At 39.8% G+C, this 21,105-nt stretch overlaps 1 long non-coding RNA gene across 1 annotated transcript in view; it reads right to left on the reverse strand.

Annotated features, from left to right (window-relative positions):
- LOC120324123 overlaps nucleotides 1-16,470 on the reverse strand; it is a 28,428-nt gene extending 11,958 nt beyond the window's left edge. The window contains exons 1-2 of the long non-coding RNA XR_005565133.1: nucleotides 16,432-16,470; nucleotides 12,296-12,480 (exon numbers count right to left, since the gene is read on the reverse strand). This is a non-coding gene — a long non-coding RNA (uncharacterized LOC120324123). The remainder of the gene's footprint in view (nucleotides 1-12,295; nucleotides 12,481-16,431) is intronic.
- Between the last annotated feature and the right edge of the window lie 4,635 nt (nucleotides 16,471-21,105).

Consider the following 21,105-nt stretch of genomic DNA (forward strand, 5'->3'; position numbering starts at 1 on the left):
ACTCCAGTTCACGGAAGGACTCTCTCCCTCTCACACCTGCAGGGCAGGAGTGGTGAGAGAGGAGGATGCTGAGGAAAGAAGGCCCAGAGCATGAGAGACTGGGACAGGTTTTTTTGCTGTAGAGGATGAACAATTTGTTATGTCTTGTTTGATTTAGAAGGCTGGGTCCTTTGGCCCTTTGAATACCTCTATAACAAATAGTGATGCACAGAAGTGGCACCCACACTTCTATACTGGGTAAACAGCTGCTCCTCAGTGTACTGTAGTGGTTCAGGGAGAAAGAGCATATGTGTTCATTTGTTCAGGTGCTTAGAAGTATAAAGGTTGTACTAAAAATATGGATATTACTCAGCAAGTCTGAGGAGGCCTCAAACTAAATGAAGTCACAAGGAGTGTCCAGGATGCTTTCTGTATTAATCCTACTTTTTGTAACTTCTTAGTTTGCTGGTTCTAAACTTGTCAAGAGCTTTTCATGTGCATAAATTACAGTCACTTATGGTTAAAGGGGTGATTATGTCACTCAGATAGCAATAGGTACATGGTGTTTTGGGGGTAGATGTAGTTTTTAGTTATCTCAGATGGACATTTTTTCTGCTGTCTTATTTCAGCAGTTTCAAATGTTTTTCATGAGCAAAGAAAGCTGTTCCCTTTCTAAGTCCTGAGGATTTCAGAAATGATAGGCTTATCTTCACCATTTTCTGCTATTATGCTCTTTGTAGTTGTTCTACTATTAGAAGTTAGGTTTTAAAAAAATCACAACTTGCTTTATGATGGGAAAAAGTATTTTGGAAGAGTGGGAGTTGATGAGGCAGGAAAGCCTTAACTGTTCTGTGAGGAAGAGAGAAAGAATTGATTCTCAGGAGAATCAAGAAGATAAAAAGAGATATTTGGCCTCAGACACTACAGTCTGAGGATTAGATCTGTTTTATTTGCTATTACCAGGAAGAGTCTGATTTTACAAGAGTGTCTAATGGAAGTCCATTGTTTCAGTTTCAGGAGTAATTCAGTAACCTGCCACGCTGTGTATTTCAAAGTGAGATAGCAGAGATCATTTTCTTTCACTGTTGCCATTTTTTTCTCACAATTCTTGGAGCTAGGTCAGGATCCTGGTCTCAGCAGTGGAGACACCAGCTATACCCAAGTCCCCTCCTGCAAATAAATTCTTTCCCAAAAGGTGAATTTTTTCTTCTTCCTTTGGAGAAGTCCTTTCCTTGCCTGCCCCAGAGTTAAAAAGGAAAGCTTTATACCCAGTTTTAGGCCAGCTGTGTTTCCTGGGTAACTTTTCAGCACTGTTCCTTACTGAATTCTCATCAAGTTAGTCTCTTCAGATGATAGGCATCCCCACTGTGTAGTACGCTGCTCAGTTATCAATAGCCTTGATGCTCCCACTGAGATCCTGATTTACCATCAGGTAAATACTCTATCTAAGAGATGATCACTGGAGTTCTACATTTTAGCTTGTCTTGTGCTATGCAAAAATATGGTTCTCATCCTCTTCTATGGTGCTCAGGTTCTATAGAAGAGTAAAGCACAGCAGAGAGGATAACCAGCTCCACATTCAGACTGAAGATTGAAATTTCATGCAAACACCCTGAAAGACCATGATGGGTCACGGTTTTTCATTTGTTCCCTTTTTATTTTATAGGAAGAGTTTAGTCACTGTTGCCTTAGTTGTGATTACCAGTACTTCTTGCAAATTGCGACAAAGTAATATACTATGAAAAATTTACTTGCTTGTCCTCTTCAGAAAAGAATTCCCAAGAGGTTAGAACGACGCACAGCCTTTGTGGGAGTGGGGCATGCCCTCTATACTGTGTTACAATGAGAGAAACTACTTCTACAGCATCACTGTAGAGGAAACCTTCCCTCTGGGGACAGACTCTGCAAACTGCCATCTCTCACTTTGTCATACTGAAGAGCACTAAAGCCCTACTACAGACACGCAGATGTTTTGTTGATAGACTGAAGAATGGGCTCTTGCCTTCCATTTTCAGCAGTTATTCGCCTCTTTTCTGCTGGAGTTGTGAAGGGCTGAATAAATTCAAACTGCAAACTCCATACTTTCTGTTATTATTTTAGCAGTCTTTTTTTTTTTTTTTTGCATGCAGAAGCTGCAAGAAGAAGTCAATGAGATATGACACAGTATCAGCAATGACATTGCTTGGGTTTTTTCTGAACTAATTACCCTCAACACTCAACGCACTTGCAACAAACGCGGGTAGAGTCCTTCCCAAATCTTCGTTCGCAAAGCCTAGCCATGAGTGACCCTCAACACTACACCACCTGTGTCCAGGGGCTCTTTGCCCCAGCTTCTCCTCAAACCTTCATGCTTGATCTTCTACCCTCTTCCTGAACAAGGCATCCCGATACTATCATGTTGATTCATATGAGCAAAACCAGAAAAATAGCATGGAGTCAAATTATATTTGCCACTTCCGGATTATTCATTCTGTGTATAAGGCATATTTTTATCTGCTTCTCTTTGCCTTGATCATTTAGACTGTAAACTCTTCTGGGACAGGGACTGGCTTGCAGAAAGAAGAATCACACTCAGCTAATTGCACGGGTGCTACAGCAGTCGAGATAAGGATGAATTATAATCAGCAGATATGACTAAGATGGTGTGACTCCACTGCTTATGCCCTCAAGATTTACATGCCATCTTGAGAAAAACATATATAAGCGCAGAAAATGTATGATGATGATCCATCTTCTAAAGGAGAAGAACCAGATATTAATTTTGTATAGATTTTCAGACCACAAAAAGAGGTAAGATACAGTCTTTTTAAGCAATGGATAAATTAGGTTGGGTTAAATATGCGAATGTTTCATCCTGTTGAAGCTTTTGTAAGGTAGTGGAAAAGCAGAGAGAGGAGTTACTTCAGAATAATGCTTTGTGTAATTTATGGGAGAAATTTGAAGCAGAACAGAGAACTTGTGCAAAGCCACTACATATATATGATTCAGGTGTGACCAGAGGATAAAGATAACTCTGTTGGTCTTCTCCTACACTTCTTCAGATGACACCTCTGGACATTTGAAATTGTGAGAACCATAAGATGTCTGAATTTTCTATTACAAAGAAGTTGCATAAAAGGATAGAGACTTTTTTCATTTAACATTTTACAAGTCCGCTGCCTAGACAAATCTGCATACCTGGTATATCAGCTTTAGGATCTTCTGAGGGAAAAGAGTATTTGGTTTCTCTTTAATCCTACCATTCTTTAATCTGACACTGTAGCATGAGACAACACTTGAATTCAAGGTGGCTTTGATGGGCTTTCATGCTTTATACCTCTATTTTCTCTGTCTAATTCTTATACCCTAAACTTATGACTTCTTTTTCTGTTTTCAAACTCATATTTGGGCAAAAGTCACTCCAACATAATCTTATTGAAGATTTATGAAAGAGGTTTTTATATGTATTCAGCAAGGGTTTTTTGAATTGGCTCAATAAAGCTCAAATAGCTTTACAGTAACTATTGTCTATTCCATAATACTGCTCTGAACATAAACTATGGCATTATACTGGAATTAGCCAGCTTGACAGATGACTTCAGTCTTGTTTCTTACACATTGATTGACATGTCGTTTTGACCTGAAAATAATAATGGGATGCTGGAAAGAGTCTTCAAATTTAAGCATCACAGAATTGCTCAATTAACTTCATTAGTCTTCAACCTTTATAATACAATTGCAGAATACATTAAAAATTATTTTGGTACTAGATGATCCTCTAACTGAAAATACGATTTCCATGGTTATTCAGAATATTAATTATTTACTATTGCTTTTACTTTTGTTATTAGTAAATTCAAAGCTGAAGAAAACACTATATTAGATGGAAAATTAATCATATTTCATATTAATTCTTACCCCTTTCAATTGCTTTCAGTCTGAGAATGGATAGCACAAACAGGTGGGGTTTTCCTATTTATTTTGTTCATCAGATCTTACTGAGTGAATTAGCAGACAGGAGGCATTATGGTAATCTGCCCTGATTTTGGTTAGGAAGTTCCCCCTTTACTTTCCAGTATCTAACAGCTCCTGCTTGTCTGTTTCCTTCTCCTGGGAATGGTATTAACACAAGACTTTCCTCATCTTGTCTTTGAGTAGCTCCATGGTGTTGTGTCCTCATATGGAGTGCTGTAACTTGTTATCTATATATTGCTTTTCTAAGAAGTACTGTGTGTTTCACGTCAGCTTCTTTCCACTTAACTGCTTTGTATCAGTAATATCTTGTGTTAGCATCCTTTGTATTAATTTAAAAAGATGAAAATCTTGGAAGTACAAAACAGAACTACGTGCCTTTGTCATTAATATCCTCTACATCCACCTCTGTTCTCCTTGGTATTATAGCATTTTTTAAGTAGTTAGCAATTTCAAATCCTTCCGTTTTCTCAGTTCTAGTTCTATATTTTCCACATGTTTCTTTTTGCAGTATAAACAACCAGAAATATAGATAGTGATTGAAATTAATTTTTATTCCATTGTGTTGGAATAATTTCCTTTGCATTAGAGTACTAAAATGTACTCACGGACTGCACTTATATAAAATCTGATTTTTTTGCTGATATTCATGTTGCTCTTAATGGCAATAGTTAGTCCTGGCTAATGCTAGATTAAAAAAAACAACAGTTATCACAATGTCTCTTAAAAAAGAATTTAAAAAAATTTTAAAAAAATTCAGCTTATTTCATAGTCTTTCCTTATATAATTATTTTGATGTATTTAATTGCCTGACTTGCTTACCCACACAGTTCTATTAGTCTGACCAGTGAATTTTGAGTTCAGCTTTTACCCACTTCTATTTACTGTTCAGTGTTCATTCTTTTTATTTACATCACTCCTGGCCTAGCATTATTTTAAAATTAAAATTTTCATTTTCCTTCCTCACATTAGCCAGGGCTAGTGAACAATATTTAATCCCAGCATGCTGTAGCAGTCAAATCAGCTTCTTTGTCACATTTACCCATCCCATGCGATTTTATAACTAGTTTTTATTTTTCCATATACAAACTTTCTAAGATCTGACGATAATCCTCACAATTAAGTGAGCCAGTGGTATATTTGCCACGGATGTCCAAGAAAGTGTTTTTCATTAATTTTGTTGTGGTGCTCTGAAAGTAATTCCCAAATTCCCAGAAACTCACATTGTTCTTCTTTCCCTTTCTCTGAATATCAATTATTCAGAAGAAAAGACGCAAAAATTATGACTAGCATTGCCAGCACCATCATCACTAATACAGCACATTGGGTAGGTGGCAGTCCTAAACTCAGGCTTTATTAGCAAATTCTCAAACATATCTATCAGGTGTCATTGTGTCCAAGGAGCAGGCCTTTCCCATGAAGTATTGCTATGTATCCAGGAAACTGCCTCCGTGGTACACTAAATGGTTAGGAAATCCCCACTGCACTGAAGTTATACAATAACCTTCTGGCAGGCACTTGTGCTCCATTTTTCTATACAGTAGTGACAAGATTATAACTATGCAGTTCAGGTTTTATTTAGTCACTGATGTAATTTCCTTTAGCAGAATAACATTTCTTTTATTTAGAAAACCCTGAACAATATAAAATTATATTTTCCTTAGCAAGGTGATTGCTAGTGACAGACTGGCAAGAGGAGGACTGTATTCTGGGACTTGGTACTCCTCTCACAAAATGAATGAAATGATGCTGATTTTTACCAGCTGAAGGTTGGTCCCACAACTTGCTTCTGCTGCATGCAGAAGTAGAGGTGAAGTGTAAAGTTCTGTGAAAGTCAGGGTATAAGTTAAGGTTCTTCACAAGTGCAGCTGCCCCAGTGTCAAGCACTGCTGCAGTGTCTTTGCACCTCTCCAGCTGCATCCATAAAATTAATCTGGTATCCATTGCTGAATTCCTGAGGCTGGTGGGCCCTTCTGCATGCAAACTTGGGCTTGGAGGAAGGCAGAGTCTTGTTCCTTGTGTCAAGCCTGGCTTGAGCTGACTCAGCTTTCCCAGGACACTCCAGCCAGCCTGGCAGCAGATCACACACTCCTATCCCATGAGCTGCTGTTTAAGTCTCCCCACATCAGGACTTCGTCAGGTTATTACAGAATCCAGTAGGTTACACTCTCAATTCTTGAAAACACAGGCATATGCTAAGATTTCTGTATTAAACTGTGTTACTCCAACTATCACTATCCCAAACCAGGCATAAAATGAGAATGGTGTAGGGGTTGAGGCCAAAATACTACAAAATCCAGAGAGCTTTGTACATTTTTCCTTCCATGTCCTGAAGTGTGCATCAAATTATATTTACTCAAAAGTTGACAAATTTGTCCTAAATCAAAATTTATGAAACAGAATTTATGTTTTCGAATGCATGCAATAACACTGATTTGCAATTTTTCACATAAAAAAATTTTTATTGGACTTTCTGTAGTCTGGGTCTCTATCATAGGGAAAAACTGAAATATCCTATCGGACCTATTCTCCATTCTTTGGGTTGTATATGCAATAAAATAAGGAGCAGCAAAAGCAACAGTAAAAGGTTAGACTTTTCTGAAGTTGTTGCCTGATGACAATGGATGTAGAATTACATTTCAACATGATTTCAGGTGTTTTCTGCCTAGCATTCACTGATAACCTCCATAAATAGGATCTGTTCAGTAATGGTGGCATTTTCAGCCTGGTGTAAGATCTTAGAATAAGACCATCCCACGTTCATCAGCTGAAAGAGAAAACACTAAGGCTCTGCATGAAGAAGCATGAAAGCTGCAATGAGAGATATTCTCTCCCATCAGTTTTGTTGATTAACATACAGTGGACACTGCACGTAAAACAAGTCTTAAAGCAAAAACTGAAAGTGATAAGAGGGAGTCTATTATACGAATCCAGATAATAAAGGCTGCCAGGAGGTGAATGTAGGATGAAGGAGTGGAGATGGAGGAGAATAAAACAAACACAGTATTGACACTCTTTTGGCCTCTGTTCTTACTATACCTGTTGGGGTTTTTTTTTAATTTAAGAAGGTTATAAATAATCTACCATGAAATGTAAAATAAGTGATTCCAGCATAACAGTCCCCTAAAGCTTGCTCCAACCCCCCTTCTTAGTCACTAAAAGTGTATGAAATATGCAAATCACTGAACTCAAAAACTTACAGCCTCAGTAACTGAGGTAACAGGGTTTTGTTTATAAGAATAGCATAGCATTCTGCAGCATAAACCTTCAATTAATCCTTTAGTGCAGCCCACAACGATAGACTGCATGGCATTATCAAATTCTGTTTTAGCTGTACCGTAAATGCAGTAAGTTAAAAGTGCTTCAGGCAGCTAAAATGACATGTTTGAAATTTTTGGTTGTGTTTTTCTATTCTTCATTCAATTCTGCTAACGGGGGAAAAAGGTGAGGGGGAGAGAAGATCAGAGAAAACCCACACAGGTTTTAAAATAGATTTTGAAAGGCAATGTTCTTTATTTACATATTTTAATGTGTTTTTTACACTGTGTACGCATATAATCCTTCCAGTCCTTGCCTTTTTACGTGGGTGTAGGTACAGATCCTCACCTAAGGCAGGTGAAATAGGTGTCAGTAGGAGTGGTGCATTGCCACTTTAAATACAGGTTAGATGTAAAGGCTCAGTTTTGACTTCCTAAGCTTTGGTGCTTACCCTAGATTCAGGTTAGGTGTGTAGGATGTGTCTGTGGGTCAGGGAACAACCAGGCTGCATCCCTGTTTGTTCAGGCAAGACCCAGGTGTGCAGCACCCTCTCTTTCCCTGTGCCCTGGCGTATTTATACAGGGGTAGGAAGCCAGCAAACAGGTCTTCTTATCAGGATAGTGAGGCTTACCAGGCATGTCATGCTCTGCCCACTGTCTCCATTTGTCTATGATATGCAGCCATAGCCAGCTCAGGTTTCCCTGATAAACCTTATAGGTATCTACAGAGCTTAACCTTACTCTGTGCAAGCCAATGTCTTTCCTTTGACTATGAAGGAAACTAGGACCAAATATATTTTCAACAGAGAATATTTAAACAAATGTCTAAAGTTAGATGGGAAGAAACTACTGAAAAACTCTGTCTTTAGAAAAAAAGAATGTATATGGAATATATGCAGGAAATGATCTGTAACATACCTTTCTTTGTCCTTATTCCTAGTGTGCAGCCTGAGGCTGAATTCTGCTAACACTGAATGGATATTTGGCAACTTAAATATGATGGGGCCATTTCTTTGTCCTGTTTTCACTATTGGAACTTCTCATCCAGGATTTCTGTTCCCACTTTCCGCGAGAGCTTTTATTGTTCTATATTATTCTCTGTCTTTCAATTCTTCCTACTCTCTTTAGACTCTTCCTACTCTTGTTCACCAGATATACAGGCACATATTGCATGCTGCAATGCGAACTACTGCATTACTCTAACAGGAGTATTTGCATGCAAGAGGAACAGGAATATTTAAACTTAATTTTATTCTGAAAAAATCCTGAAGGCCCTGAAGAACGTGCCATATGATTTTCCCTCCAGTACTTTAAAGCAGTACTGATGATGAAATGTCCTGTAGGGATGGCTTTAGAGAGACAAGTACTAAGTGTTGCAATGCAATGATGGCAGTGCCTGTGGTGTTTTTGGCTTTGTGGTGCTATTGTGTTAGGTTCTGGGATATAGGAGCAACAGAACAGTTAAGGCTTTTTGACCAGTATTGTTGGAGGGTAGTGGTTGTGATTTCTGCAATGCGGGCTCCTCTCAAGCTATTCTGTAAATGATAGAACCTCGGAGGAAGTACTGGCATTACCCGAGAGAAAAATGAACAAACATATTCCTTGGAGTGTTATTTATGACAAACAACATTCTTCCCTTCAATAACTCTCACATTGCTGGAAAACCCAGCAGGCATCAAAGTGCTAAGGCACGTTATGTTTTCAGGCACCTGTGAAGATAAATTGGTTGTGAATTTTGGGGTTTTTTGAGGTAAGTGTCCCCAGGGCAGGAGATGAAAAATTAGTCCTCTGGTTTGTTAAATGTTTTCTGTGTAGCTAAAACAGATTTTAAAAAAACCTGCTAAGTGTCTTCCAGTGAAAAAAAAAGTCTGCAGAGGAAAAATAATTTCCAGATTAACTCTCAGATTCCATTTGTGTGTGCATGTGATTTTTTTTTTTTTTTTCCAAACTGGTACTGTGTGCTCCAAGGAATTTCATTTTACTTTCAGTATTTCTGTGGAAGATAAACTCCAGTCTTGCACGTGTGATTTCAGGAAAGCTTTGGTTTTTTTTCAGCATCTTGTATCTGTTAAGATGAGCTAATCAAAGGTATGGATTCACTGCTCTCTTTCTCTCCAGGTAGAAGCAGGCAGAGTAGTGTACAACTTACTGCCTGCAGTCACAATTTCAGCTAGACCCATGCCTCTCCCTCTTTTCTCTCTCATAAATCATAATTCTTTTCTCTCATCCTTTATCTTATTTCTTCAGATTCTTAACACTGTGGGGCAACAATATTTGTTTTATTTGTGTTTTTACTGCACCTAGAATAATGGGATGTTGATCTGTTGTAGTTTCTGGGAAAAATTGAACAGCAATAAACTATACATATTACAAGGAAAGGATATGACTCCAGCTAACAGGAAAACCACTATAGACATTATTTTGTCTATTCCAGGAATGGAAAGAAAAGACTTGTGTTGTTCAAAAGGCTTTATCTTTCTTTTATATTACTTTTTTTTTTCTATGATGAGTTGTTCAAGTGCTGCCTTAAGCAACTTCTAGATTTCTAATATAATGACCATGTTGTTAAAGGTTTTTTTCTAAGCCCCTGGTTATGTTCTCTCTTAATCCCATTCATTTTTTCTGCTCTGTTCCCTTCCCCAGTGTGACTGGCACTGAGGGAGCTACCAGGACACTCTTGTCCCTGACAACCTAACCAGTCCAAAAAAATATCAAGGAGCTCATTAGACTGCTAACTATTGGGTCCCCTTGTGCTATCTGTGTTTGGTGCCATGTCATAAAAAGACCATTTTATTTTAAAAGAATCTCTTTGTTTTCTGTCCTTCTGGGTTTCTTGTGCAAAGGTTTCATTTACAAATCCTACTGTTAGCAGGTAGAAAGGGCTGACAAATGATAACCTAGAATAGCTCCTGCACCCACAGTCCTTGGCAAGCTGGGAAGAGGCTGTCCTTTTACTGTTGATTCTCTGTCCCCCAGAATATGAGAAAGACAGAAAATGTTAACCAGATCTTTTTGTCTTCATTGTCTGACTGGTTAGAAAGAGAAGTGAGAACGGGCAGTTGGATGGGTGGGTGCCTCTTGCCCTGCACACCCCTTGGTACTGCCCTGGCTATGTGACACAGGAAGAGCTGAACTGGCCTGCAAAACTGTTTTTCACATATGTTCACACCTCTTTCCTATGACAAGTGGATATCCCTATCGATAAGTTACATTTGTCCTCTCTATGAAGTATTCCCACAGCACTGCCAGCAGTAGAAATGGATTCACTGCTGAATGGGCATTATCAATCCCATACCTTATGCAGTCTTTTAAATTTCAGCAGAAAATGAGCTATTTTGGGAGAAAAAATAAGTTCTTTTGCTACTACTCAGGCAGGGGTAGATGAAAGCCATAGGAAGAAGATCAGTGAAGTCAGTATCTAATGACATTAGGTTCCTCAGAAAAGGGCTGAGGTGTGCAATCTCACAGGCCTTTGAATTTTACAGGAAATCCTTGTTGTGGTGTCAGGTGTTGGCTGCACACTTTAGTATGGTTGTTTATAATTTTTTCTGCTTGTTAAATCTGTGTACATAGCTTCATATATTTTTTGTATGAATATTTGCATTTTTAACTTAGGATCACTGAATAGGAGATGTAGTGAAAGAGTAATGTATACTCTTGCGTACATTTTCTTCCTTTGCTGTGAGGAAAAGTAGTAAACGTGATATTTAAAAATATCCAGAGGCCTTGAAAGTCACTTTTGCAAGAATCATTGAGTGCTCCAGATGAAGTCTTTGATCTCTGACAGGCTCCTTCAACTAGGCTTTAATGAATGTTACCTAACTGTCCTTCAAGGAAGGCCATGATTATTACTTTGTTGTGTAACATTTCACAAACTGAAATACTGAGATTCTTCACCAGAAGAATCTATCTATGTTCTATCAGGCTTCTGTTTCAGGATGGTCAGTATATACAGATGGGCTCCCTTTAGGTGAGGTAAGTTTGCCTGCAGACCAGAAAATGTTTCTTTTCACCAGCTGACCTGACTGAATCACCGAGTCCCTGATCTGAACAATGTCCTGACATGCAAAAGCTGTGGTTTTGGAAACAGTCAAACACGAACTGCTGAAGAACCCATTTTCCCCTGGTAGTTTCTGGGTGGAATGGGATGGGTATCTGCAGGAGTCCTGTGCTGTTCATCTGTGGCAGAAGCACATAAGAGACCTGTGAATCTGCTCTAAAGCAAACATTGCTTCTAAACGAGGCAGCTCTTGAGCAACGCAGATTTACCACATAGCTGAGGGAAACTCATGAAATCCGCAGACACTGTGGTTCTTGTACAGAGCCTTGGACACCACCTAAGGTGAGCTACTAACGGGCAGTAAGAAAACCTGCCCACCGGTGTCAAAATCCTTCAAAATAGAAATGCAAAAGCTGGGCTACTTACAAGATTTATGCTTCAGTTTGCCACCAGCCAGATGGATTGGTGACTTGCAGGCGGGAGAGATTAGAAGAGAAGTAATGAATCACAGGGGCAGCCCCTGGTAGAAATGCCTCTGAAAGCTCAAATGAATATTCTTAAGAATCATCTATTCAGGGCCTCAGCCTGCAGCAGCCCCTCTGCACAGCTTACTTCATCTTACTTGTTCATGAGGAACAAAGCTCTTGGCTTTGCAGATTTGTCAGCAGTGCTGCACTGCTAGCAACTAACCTCCATTTTCTTCCAAATAGGAATAAATCCTTAAAGAGAGCAACAAAATGTTCTCACACATCTTATGGCAAATGATAGCCAAAAGTCAGGGTGTGATATTTACTAACGGGAAGGGAAATGTCTATATGTGCACACCAATTCCCAAAGAAGACAAATTTATTATCATATTTATCTTTCCTTGGTAATTAAAGATTAAAACTACAATCCTGATTTGGCACCTCCTGTGTAGCCGATCCCCTGCAAAGATTTCAACAGTCTCAGGAATACCACTGGTGTCCTGATCTAATGCTCAACAAAGGTTTTAATGCTGTGATCAATAGAAAAGCAAGATTTCATCCTAAAACCTGCATTTGGATTATAACTCTGATTTTAAAAACTGCTGTCTCTATCACCACCATGAGATCTTAATGTGTCTTACCCATCTGGGAATTCTCGGAGAGTCTGCCTTCTTACATCTTTGAGTGCATGTGAGGTGCCCTTTATGGGAGCTGCTGTGGGATCAGCCTGGCTTTGGTAGCACTGCAGGAGTGGACTGCTCTGCTCCTCTCCTCTGCTTCCTGCTGTGGGTCTGGATGCAGGAACGCCTTGTGGTCGGATGGTTCGCTGTAAATGTCAAGCAAGACATTTTCCTTTTAAGAAAAAACATTCAGCATGCTATTTTGCTATAGAAAATGCCATGGAGACTTATGGGACTTAAAAAAAAGATAAAACGAAAAAGAAAAAAAGTAGGCTGACAGGGGAAAAAAATATTGAAAGTTTCATGATGCTTTTGGTTACACACTAGCCTCTCTAGAGGGTGAGAGAAAGTATGAGCTTTCAGCAGCTGAATTATCGCACAGACAGCACCTACTTGAGGGTTACTCTGCCCAGGTCCAGGCCTCACCATCAGGCACCCATTAAATGGCAGTGCATGCACAGTCTTTACTCATAAGATCCTGCTTTTGCTCTGGCCACTCCTTTCCTGGAGCCTACCCTGTTGTTTTGAAGCCTGTTTTGATGATGCTGGACTGCATTCCCACTCATTTCCCACTGGAACCGATGTATTTTTTACTTTTTTTTAGTTGTTCATCTTGACCTGTCTTGATTGTGGCCTTTGTTGTTTGGTTTCACTTGATTGCCAATGCAGCCTACAAAATAGATTTATTGCCTTGTCTCTGTCAACATTGAGAAAATTTTTCTCTTGCTCTTTAGTAATTAGGGTTTCTTGGGCCTTTCCTTGTCACAACAACTACCAGTTACTGGGCATAAGGCAATTGGAGTAGGTGGAGCACTGGGCTCTGACCATTTAGAGAAATGCCTTCTTTCTTTCTTTGTATGGCTTGTAACTGCTGTAATACTTGAGGTCAGATAGAAACAAAGAAATCATAACTAATTTACCTATGATGGAAGTATGTTATTTAACTAGAAATCCCCTGTACACTAAATAGAAAGTTAGACTATTGAAGAAGAAACTAACTTGGGAGTGAATCTGAACAGAACTGCTAGAAGGTTGAGATTACATCAAGTAACTGTCTATATTCATTACTTTTTCTGAATTTTTTCACTTCATAAACAACATGATTCATAGCTTTGTACTCCAATGTATAAAATGAATATTTGTTGTTCTGGAAACACTGATTCTGAAAGTATCTGGCAGTTTGTTTCTCTGCCATGTTTTTCTTCCTCTACAAAAAAAGTTTATGTACTCCTTTTACAAGGGATTTCTTGTTTGGAATTCAGATTTTTATATTATTATTGCGGGATCAAATCCTGCTGCCCTTATTCAGTCAAAACCACCACAAATTTCAGCAAAAGCCTCGCCTAACTAAGTTGGGTGTGAAGATCAGGAAGGAACGTCTAGATTTTTGCCAGTACAATATTTAGGAAGTCTCAGATATCTGTGTTACTTTCTGTTCATAATGTCTGTGGAGAGAATTTTTAAAAATATTGGCATTGCCCTTGGTATCTAGGAACAGGGATGGAAATATGTGTAGTGCCATGGGGTCCAGTTTCTTACTTCACTGATGACCATGTAACAGACACATACCCTATGGTGACCCTGTAACAGAAGCCACAAAACACTCTCCAATATTGTATCGGAAGTTTAAGACCTTCCACAGAGGAATCAAAACCCTCAAAACCAATAATGGGCCATAGGAATAGTGTAAGCAAGGCCCAGAGCTAGCATGAGTGCCTCGGGTGTCAGCAACGACTGCTGAAATTTGGCTCCAAGCTTGTCACTGTTATTGCTTGCTGCAGTGGGCGTAGTTAGGACACTCAAAATGCTTCTGCAATCCACACTCGAAGTGGCTTTATGGTGCATGTTTGAATAGTAACTCCACCTCGTAATTTAACACAGTTCTCAAACAACAAAGCATATCTTCATGCCCAGTTTGCAGATCTTCAGCCACTTCTAACCTTTTGTGGTTTTGTTAAATTTCAAGGCAATATCCAGGTAACTGGCAAAACTGGAAGTGTCAATGATCTCTAGATCTGTTGTTTTCCTATAAATAGTTAAGGATTTTTTGATTACAATTATTCTAAAAAATGCCTTACAGATGTGAGAAATTTACAAATACATTTGGCATGGGAATTATAGCATGTTGGAAGAGGACAGCTTAAGGTTGCTATTCAAGTAACTTTCGTTCATTTATGTCTTACAGTATGCTCAGATTAGCCCACTTGCAGTATCCAAGGTACTTGTTCAATTGCTATAGGCAACCAGAAGTCTGAAATAACTAAATATTTATTTAGTTATTTATAGTAAACTGGTAACTACATTAATCAGCTTTGACATTTTCTCTTTTTGGGGGGTTATTTTTTCAGTTTATGTTTTTACCTTTTTTCAGTTTATGTTTTTACCTTTAGGAGGAATTAGAGTGAGCAAACCAGTTGGACAGCTGAAACATTACAGTTTAGAATCAACAGATTTATGCTAGTCAAATTGCCCACTCAATTCAAATCCCTTACTGCTTTTACTGCTGCTTTACCACTTTACATAGCACAGAAAAAGTACTCCCTTGTCTAGAAAATAGATAAAAGCTGGTCCTGCTCAAAAGAGAAGCAGAGATTGCAATAAAACTCACTATTTCCAAGTGAAGAATGTAAGTGAGAACACTCACTATTTCTGGCATTGCCAAAGAAAGATCTGATCTTTAAAGCATATCTGACAGTGATAATGCAGTATGAAACTGCTTCAGTTTTCAAATCATTGTAATTTCCCCATCCAAGGTGTGTAGAGATTGCTTATGAGGCAATGTGAAATGCATTTGCTTGAACAACAGGCTAGACTTGAATGCGTTAAAGAGCGCACACAAATGAATCCTTAATAACGAATCCTCAACATCCTCTGTTTCAGCAATAGTGATACAAAATGCTAGTAGTGAAAACTATCATCTTCTGATGATCAAAAATCTCATGTATGTCCAGTACTGCTGGGGCAGTTCAGTCCTGGTTAACAGTATGGGCCTTCCAGACACACAGTGTGTTTCTTCTTGCACATGCTGTCTTCATTAAGAAATCTTTTTACAGACTATTCTTTGTGAGTTTTCCAATGGTAATAAAACTGGGGCTTCTCATGGAACACAGTATGGTGTCTTATGAAGTCTTCTTTATTTTTGAAGGCTACTGAGTCTTCTACTTTCATGATTTTTTTAAGGGTACATCAAAATATGAACAAGAACAAACAGGAGAGGAAGAATCTACTTTTAGCTATCGCACTGCTAGTCAGTCTTTAATTATTTACACTAAGAAGCTTGTATCTTCATTATCTTCCTTTAATGAAAAACTACAGGAAACAAAATTAACTACATCAGGCAAAAGGTCATTGTCAAATTAGGCTGAAGTCTAACCATGAATAGTGGCCACGAGTACACAACAAATAGTAATGGCTTGGTTCCTGTAGTGGGTTTCTGTGGCTAGGTTTTGGTAGCAGGGGGGCTACAGGGGTGGCTTCTGTTAGAAGCTGCTAGAAGCTTCCCCTGTCTGGTGGAGCCAACGTCAGCTGCCTCCAGGATGGACTTCCTGCCACTGGCCAAGGCCGAGCCAATTAGGAGTGATAGTAATGCCTCCGTGATAACATATTTAAGAACAGAAGGTATTGCGCAGAAATAATTCCAGCCAGGGAAGAGTGGAGTGAGAACATGGGAATAACAACGTAGACACCAAGGTCAGTGCAGAAGGAGGGGCAGGAGGTGCTCCAGGGGCCAGAGCTGAGGCCTCTGCAGCCCATGATGCAGACCATGGTGGAGCAGCTGTGCCCCGGCAGCCCATGGAGGACCATCGGGGTGCAGAGACCCACCTGCAGCCCATGGAGGAGCCCTTGCTGGAGCAGGTGGATATCTGAAGGAGGCTGTGACCCCACAAGAGGCCCAGGATGGAGCAGGGTCCTGCCAGGGGACCTGCAGCCCATGGATAAAGGAGCTCACACTGGAGCAGGTTTATCCCAGGTAGGACTTTTGGCCCCTGTGGGGGACCTGCGGTGGTACAGCTCATTCGTGAAGGACTGCACCCCACGGACAAGTGACCCACGGGACAGCAGTTTGGGAAGAACTGCTACCCAAGGGATGTACTCACACCAGAGAGGTCCATCAAGGACTGTCTCCCATGGGAGGGACCCCACAGGAGCAGTGGAAGGACTCCTTTCCCTGAGCAGCAACAGAAACAACTGATCATAACCCCCATTTCCCATCCCCCTGCACTACTGGGGGGAGGAGGAGGGTGAACATGGAAGGAAGGAGGGGTAGGGGGAAGGTGTTTTTAAGATTATTTTACTTCTCACTCTTTTGCTCTGATCCTGTTAGTAACAAATTTAAGTAATGTCTCCACTTTGAGTCTGTTTTGCCTGTGAAGGTAATCAGCAACTGACCTCTCCCAGCTGTTATCTCAACTCATGATTCCTTCGCTGTTTTTTTTTCTCTCCTCTGTCCAGTTGCAGAGGGGAATGGGAATGGCTTTAGTGGGTACCTGGCATCTGGCCAGGGTCAACCCACTACAGTTTCCTTTGCATTAGTAAAACGTTCTGTAGGTAGGTGGCTTGCTCCTCTGAAATACTGTTGGAAAGGAGCAAATGGGCTGTGATGTTCCCTCCTAACAGGAGCCAGGTGTGAGATGCCAGGTAGAAAAAGCTGCAACTCTATGATCCCAGATGCAAATCTGGAGTTAGGATATTTCATTATGAGAAAACCTTTTTTCTAAGACTGAAAACAGAAGTTCTTATGGCTGTCCTGCTGTTGCTCCTGGTAGTCATCTATTAACCTGGTCCAGGTCCAAGTTGTTGTTTATTAAATCATAACTGCAACAATGATTCTCTCCTGTAAGTGTGCAGAAAATTAAAATAAAACTAAATGTTCATTTCAGTAGCGTAAGCTGCAATAAAGGCAGACTTATACCATACAGTGAGAAGCACAACAGTAAATTATTTCAATCTGATATTTATCTGTCCAAATAATCTGAGTCTTGTACAAGCAAAGTTGAAAGGAAATTGTGGCACGGTCCTGTCCATCACTGCAGCTCAAGTGCTGAGCTGTCAGCTGCAGTGTGGGGATGGGAAAATGAGAACAAACTCTTCTTCTGACCTCTGTAATGGCTATTCATATATTAATCTTATCTGCACAGATTCAATGTCAGAATGTTTTCTGTACATTTGCTGGTAATTCAGCACAGATGCCTGCACCTTCTTTGGAGGGAGAAGAGGGTAGGAGAGCAGGAGCCTGGACCTATGAATTTTCAGTAGGTACTTCAGAATTCGCAATGTGAGCACTGCATGTACGTACGTATACTTGACCTAGGGCTTGTGTATTTGGCACCCTAACTGTGCTAGTAAGAGACATTACCTCTTTAGAAAATTTGTTTTGCTTACATTCTTTGACCATCATAGCTGCAGCAAAATGGTAAAAAAGTACTACTATTACTTTGATACATAAGCACAATCTCTCACACCCCCCCCCCCCAGTTTATTTTTACAGATTGTATTTGTAAAATAACTTCCACAAGTGTTTTCTGAGGCCTGAAATCATTGCCAGGCAAGCAATAGCAAATTATAACAATGAAAACCAGTGAAGAAATCACTAGGACCAATTTAGATGGAAGAGAACTCAGTCACTGTTCAGTATTCATGTGAAAACAGATCCCGAAAATATAAAAGGATTTTTTGTTTTGAACTTTGGAAACACTGAGGGGCATAACAGAAATGAGGTTCCTACTATACCAATCAATAAGAAACAATCCACAGAGTTTTCCCTCTTTTTGGAGAAAAGTGAAATTTAAAACAAAACATTCCTCCCCTCAATTTTGCTGAAGAACAGAGATGTGGAGCTATTAATTGGCTTGCCCAGTGTCATGTGGGATTTGTGTGACTGATCAAAGAACAGAAATCAGGTCTCCAGAGTCCTGTTCCTCTGCCTCAACCACAAGATAATCCTTCATTTTAAATGCCTGCCAGTCAGCTCTCCTGGATATAATGCTGGCTGAAGTGTTACCACTGCATTATGTAAATGGAACTACTCAGTGTTCATCAAAGCCAGATGAGCAAATGAAAACTCCCAATCCCCAGCCTCAGGACTTTACGTACCACTTTCTTAGTATTTAGAACAAAATTAAATGGGACAAATTCTGTGATACTAAATAATACAATAAATCTCCCTTACAAAATTGGACAATATGAATAAAACATGGTCATGACCAAGGGGGTAGCCTACCTTTATATTACTCCTTCAAATGTAATTCCATTTTCAACAGAGACTGTAGATCTCTGTTGGTTGGGTTTTTGGTAAGTGCACATCAAAGAGGTCCAGATTTGGTCTCTTTGCTGCAGTAAATCTGTTCCCAGTGCCAGAAGGACACAGTGTAGGGAAAGGCTCTCCATGCTGCCATCTAGCATGTTGATTTCTTTATTTCATCATGCTCAGTCCCCTGGATTCATCATTGATACACTTCATGGTCTGTATGACAGGACAAGGGAGCAGAAATTGCCCATGAGAAGATACTGACTGCTCTCTAGTGTGCTGCAGCTGTGTCTTCTCATGTGATTTTGTCCTTGTAGAGCCCTGATAACCCATCTGGGAGAGAAGCAGAGGAGTTCTGTGTGTTAAAAACGTGGTCATGGAGCTGAAAAAATGCACTGACAGTAGGTAGGGCTGAATTACAGCTGATGGGAGAACCATGGCATGGCTGCCCAGGGCTCTGCCATGCTGCAGAACCAAATCTGCATTCTCCTCTCCAGCAGCTGGGGCCAGAGGAACTTGGCAACTGCCTGTAGTGTGAAACAGCCCCTCCCAGCTCCCCTGCAAGGAGAGCTGGGGGCTCACTCCCTGCATGGGAAACGTCAGCTAATTCTTCCCTGGAAGTAGGATGTCTAGCCATAATCTGAGCATCAATATTACACAACTCTTTAGGGAGACAGCAGTGATTTAGGAAATTTAAACTTTAAAATGGTTTCAATGATTGGTATTGGAGTTTTAAAAATGTGACCAAAGACCCAAGGCTTCAAAAATCCAGCCTTAAACACCAAATCCTCAAGTCTTTAGACAGCCAATTCTCAGTGGCATAAATTGCTTTTGAAAGGATATTTTATGTGTCTAGGGCACACAAGTGTTTTCTAAAAGGCTACTGTGGATAACAGAGCTTCTGCATGTCTAAGTTTCAATGAAATTATCTATCTGATGGGAAAAAAAGCGTTTTCTAAAAAAAAAAAAAAAGAAAAAAAGAAAAAGAAAGGAAAAAAACCCTGTAATGTTTTGCCTTATTTATGTATTTATTTACGGCACTTATTAAGAAGTGAATCTCAGTCCAGGCCTACAGTATTTATCTGATTACACACATAATCGTTGTAGGATGCTGTCCACAAATTATAGGCTTTAGTCTGCTCACCCAAGAGTAATTATGATAAATTTGGCTAGATTACCTGGAAACATTTTATTTGAATTTTGGATTCCTTTCAGACAGCTGCATGCTTTTCCTCCTCTGGGTACCATTCACTAATACGTAGCTTTGAACTGCAAATTAAAATTTTGCCTTCTGTGACCAAAGTTAATTTTTGAACTGTTTCTTCTTTTCCAAAAATCTTCTCCTCTGAGAGATAAATTGCATTTTATGTTAAAAAGAGGGAACAAGAATCAATTTACACCAGCTCGGTGATTACAGAAGTGCGATGTATCATGAGAGCTGGCAGAACTGCAGCTGCCTGGACTTCCCTTGCTAAAGCTGCTGCACAGAGTGAGTCACTGAAGAAACAGGAATATTTGGTCCGTGGTGCTCTCAGTCCTCAATCAGGGCATGCTGCCCTGTGTAGGCTTCTGGTGCTGTGCACCATCCACTGGTGCTGTTCACGGCAGCTGAGCCCTTCTACCATCAGCACAGTGGTTTAGTCTTGAGCAATTGATGTTGAGCAAATAGGTTGTTCAGTGTCTATGTGCTCTAGCACAATATGCTGTTGGGAAACACTATGTGCCCTTGCACATGTATGCAACTCATTTCCCTTGCTAAGGTAGCTGGGAAGGCAGCGAACCGTACACTGATGGTTTTGCTTTTGCGGATAAAGCCATGATGTATTTTCTCTACTAGATCAAGCTGACTTGTAAACCCTGGAAAGCTCAGTGAGGCGTTACAGACACTGCTTGTACTGTCATTCCTTGATTCATGATATCTAAACCAGAAACTCAGTTTGGCATGCTGAAGTCCTGATCCCAGGTGCTGTATCTAGAATGAATTAGTGCTGTTTCACTGATCTGGCCTTTGATACTTTTAGGCACTGGAGCTAGTAGGAATCTTTTCACTATACTCACTTTTGTCCTTTCTAACTATGTGATACTAGAGTTTGTAAAGAAAAAGATATATATTATTAGTAACATCTGGATTTTCTTTAGTACCAAATACTCAGTATTGTTTGATAGTCAAATATATGCCTCTCACTTCATTAAAAAGGTAATTTATTCATCTTAGAGCTAACTTTCAAATGTGAGTTATGGTATTTTTAGCTCCAGCCAGTGTGTTTACTCATCGCCATATCACCTGATCCCCTTGTACACCATAGCTGCAAATGTCAGATATGAAGTATTAATTCTGATTGATAAGGGAGTTGCTTTAATGTAACTTCATCTGTTGAAATACTTCATTATCTGAACCAACCCTTTGTCTTGAGAAACGTATTACAGACATAAGACAGTAAAAAAATTTTCAAATGGTAGTCTTTGCATCACGTGTCAAAAGATTATATTGGCTCCTCAGATAAAGTGAATAAAAAAACCCTGC

This window comes from Pipra filicauda, unplaced genomic scaffold, assembly GCF_003945595.2.
Source record: "Pipra filicauda isolate LSUMZ 115617 unplaced genomic scaffold, ASM394559v2 scaffold428_size586839_pilon, whole genome shotgun sequence".
NCBI lineage: Eukaryota > Metazoa > Chordata > Aves > Passeriformes > Pipridae > Pipra > Pipra filicauda.